Source organism: Pantherophis guttatus, chromosome 2 (genome assembly GCF_059756535.1).
Source record: "Pantherophis guttatus breed Tessera chromosome 2, ASM5975653v1, whole genome shotgun sequence".
NCBI classification, from domain to species: domain Eukaryota; kingdom Metazoa; phylum Chordata; class Lepidosauria; order Squamata; family Colubridae; genus Pantherophis; species Pantherophis guttatus.
The window spans coordinates 283,093,589-283,096,645 of NC_142064.1; the positions used below are offsets into that span (position 1 = coordinate 283,093,589).

Genomic DNA, 3,057 nt, shown 5'->3' on the forward strand with positions numbered 1-3,057 from the left:
AAGGCTAAAAGAGGTTCCTCTGATCTCTTCCTTGCCTTCTTTGTTTTTGCTTAAAGCTGATGAATATATATATATATATTCATATTTGGCTGAAAAATGCCTGCGTTGGCGTCTTTATAACATTTATCTTCTCAGACTTCAAAGGTATTATTCCAGCACTTTTTTAAACATGCTTGTTCGTTTGCAACTGAATGAGGTTTCATTAAACAGTAGCCTCTTCTCCCACTATTCACAATAATGTTCAGTGCAAATGAGTTTGGTTCAATATTTTTAATTTAATTAATAAAATAAAAATAAATATTGGGGGCTTGTAAGCATTTAGGAGGTATTCATGGGGGAAAAAAGAGAGCAGGATTTTTCAAAATTGGCAGCAAAACAGTATTTCCAGGATTGAAACCTGCTAGAAACAAATCGAGGAAGCGAATTCCATGAAAATAGGATTGGGGTAGAGCTGTATCACGTAAGGGGCAGATTCTGTTACAGATTTGCAGACTTTCAAGCTTTAGAATAGCAGCCGAAGATGGAAAGTGGCTAGATTACAATCCACCAACATGATGAACTGCCTGGAGAGAAAAATGAAGAATATCAGTGGACCGAAGTAAGAAAACCAAGCTAACTACAGAATGGGAAGGAGGAGGAAATATTAGGAAAAAACATCCTGAAAGATTGTGGAATATACACTAAGGAAGAAGGGATTTAGAAACCGTAAGAAAAAGTCCGGGAGTGACCATTGTGAATGACGCAAGGGAGCAAACCAAAATGCAGATTGCCAGGCTGAGCTTTCCTTCTTGATCCATATTTTTTTAGAAAGCAGCTGAGAAACTGTCTTCCTTTTCAATTGGCAAGTCCTCTCTTCCGAAGTCATCCGTTTCTCGCGAGTCTCACGGTCCCATCTCAATCGAATCCTGCTCGGTCTGTCCTTCCTAAAAGGGTGGGGGCTCCAGCTTCTCCATCAGGGACTTGATCCAGCTTGTTCCATTAATCAGTTTGGTGGTGGCGATGACGTATTCAGTGCCCCCGTCTTCCATGTGAGAGAGGAACAGGAGGGCTGCGATTTTGGCGTAGGTCATGCCTCCCAGAAAGAAGACGAGAGTGACATGGTTTTCTCCATGCTGGTGCTTTTTCTGAAGCCCGGTTGGCAGCTGCTGCCTCTCTTCAAAATGTGGACCAGGAAGTATTTTTAAGATTTCTTCAATGCTTCGTCAACCTGGCCGGACAAGCAACTGTGCCAGACGAACGCTTAGAGGCACATAACCACTGTAGACGTAAGAGATATTATTTGGGTTCTGCTCTTTGATGTTGTCCATACACAGATGCAAAGTTTTCCAGATGGTTGGGTAGTTGTTCCGACTGCCCAGCCGGGGCTTCAAAAGTCCAGCCTTTTCTAGGCTATTCAAGGTCAGGATGTGTTTGTAGCCATAAGTCTGGAGAATTTCCCTCTTGTAATGATCCAGCACCTTCTGCTTTAAGCTGCTGTTGCACACCGACTGCAGGCAAATGAGCCTCAGTATCTTAATCAAAGGATACTTTCGGGCAATGCAATCTTCTATGTAGCTGTTGACCTTATCGGTATCTATCCCGGACATAAATTCTTGCTCCACGGTTAAATTATCGAAGAAGTCTTCAGAGGTGGTGATGTCTTTCACGAGCTCCGCGATGGAGGTATGGTTCCCCAAAGAGCTTCTGGCAGCCTGCATGTGCGGCAACTGTGAGACAAACTGCTTGATCTCCCCCACGGTTTTGGCGTGGTGCCTTTCCTCAAAAGCAGCTGAAATGATTTTGGCTTTCTTGCTCAAGACGCTGCCCACAGCATTGAGGTTCTTGTTGCAGATCTCCGTGTACAGCTTCTCCGCGGAGTTCAGCTGCAGCTTCTTGGCCTCGGTGGGGAGCTCCTTCACAGCCTCCCCCTGCTTCTTGGGTTAAATTTTTCAGGGGGAAGTTTTATGTAGGTGTTCTGAATTCTATATATTTCATCAATTAGGCCCTCATAAGTCAGTTGGGTAGCCAGAGGAGAGACCAAATCCACGTTGTGATCCAGCAGCAGAAGGGTATCGAAGATGGGCAGGATGGTGTTCTGGATCCCCGAAAAATCACTTTTCATGCAGATCATCATGTTTGCCACATGCCATGCGCACTCTCCTTTTCCAAAGATGAGTGGGATGGTTCCATAGAGAGCCTGGAGCATCATGAGTCCTTTCACAGCATGGTAGAGGCAGGTCTGGTCATTTTCTAGGTAACACTTCTTAAAGGCGTTTTCTGACTCCATGGACAAGAGGTCGCTGTCAAAGGGAATGAGGAGGTCCAGGCTGCATTCCTCTCGGTGAATAAAACAGTGCAACACACCCAGTTCTTTGAGGCGCTGTTTGCACAACAAACTGTGATGCGGAACAAACAAGATGTAGAAATCCCGCTGCGGACAGCGGATTTTGTCTTCACTGAACACATTGTCTGCAATTATGTTCATGAATTCTAACCTGGGCCTGACAAAGAAAATAATGTTCTTGACATTAGCCGGTGGAAGGTGACCCCCTTTGAGGGTGAACATTTTCTCCACCTCATGTTCCTTCAGAAGAGAATATTGCACAATCAATCCAAAGGGCCCAGTAACATACTCATCCCACATAATGGCCTTGGATCCGGTGCATTTGTCAAGGAAGGCGCGCAGCTCCCTCCGCCTGGCTTCCCGCAGCACCGTCAACGGGACGTGGCCCGAGCTGAGGTGAGCCACCATGGCTGCTGCGCTGCACTCAAAGCTGATGGATATTTTTGTGCAATGTCTTCTCTAAGTGTGTTTTCTACAAGAGGACATGAAATGATTCCACTGGATCATTAATAGCATTATCGCCAAATTAATAATAGGGATATTATCGTATCATTAAAAGATTACTGCTACTTTATTATAATAAGTAACCATTATCTATATAAAACAATGTGAGAAAAATCACAAAGATACAGTCATCTATCGAGTACTAGATGCTAAAAATTAGTTCATTTCCAAATGGATTTTACTTATGCACTTCTCTCTATCACAAAATCATATTTTTATTTTCTGGAAGC

At 43.9% G+C, this 3,057-nt stretch overlaps 1 pseudogene; it reads right to left on the reverse strand.

The window, feature by feature from the left end:
• Positions 1 to 923: 923 nt before the first annotated feature.
• LOC132709120 (vacuolar protein sorting-associated protein 33A pseudogene) lies at positions 924 to 2,731 on the reverse strand (annotated as a pseudogene).
• Between the last annotated feature and the right edge of the window lie 326 nt (positions 2,732 to 3,057).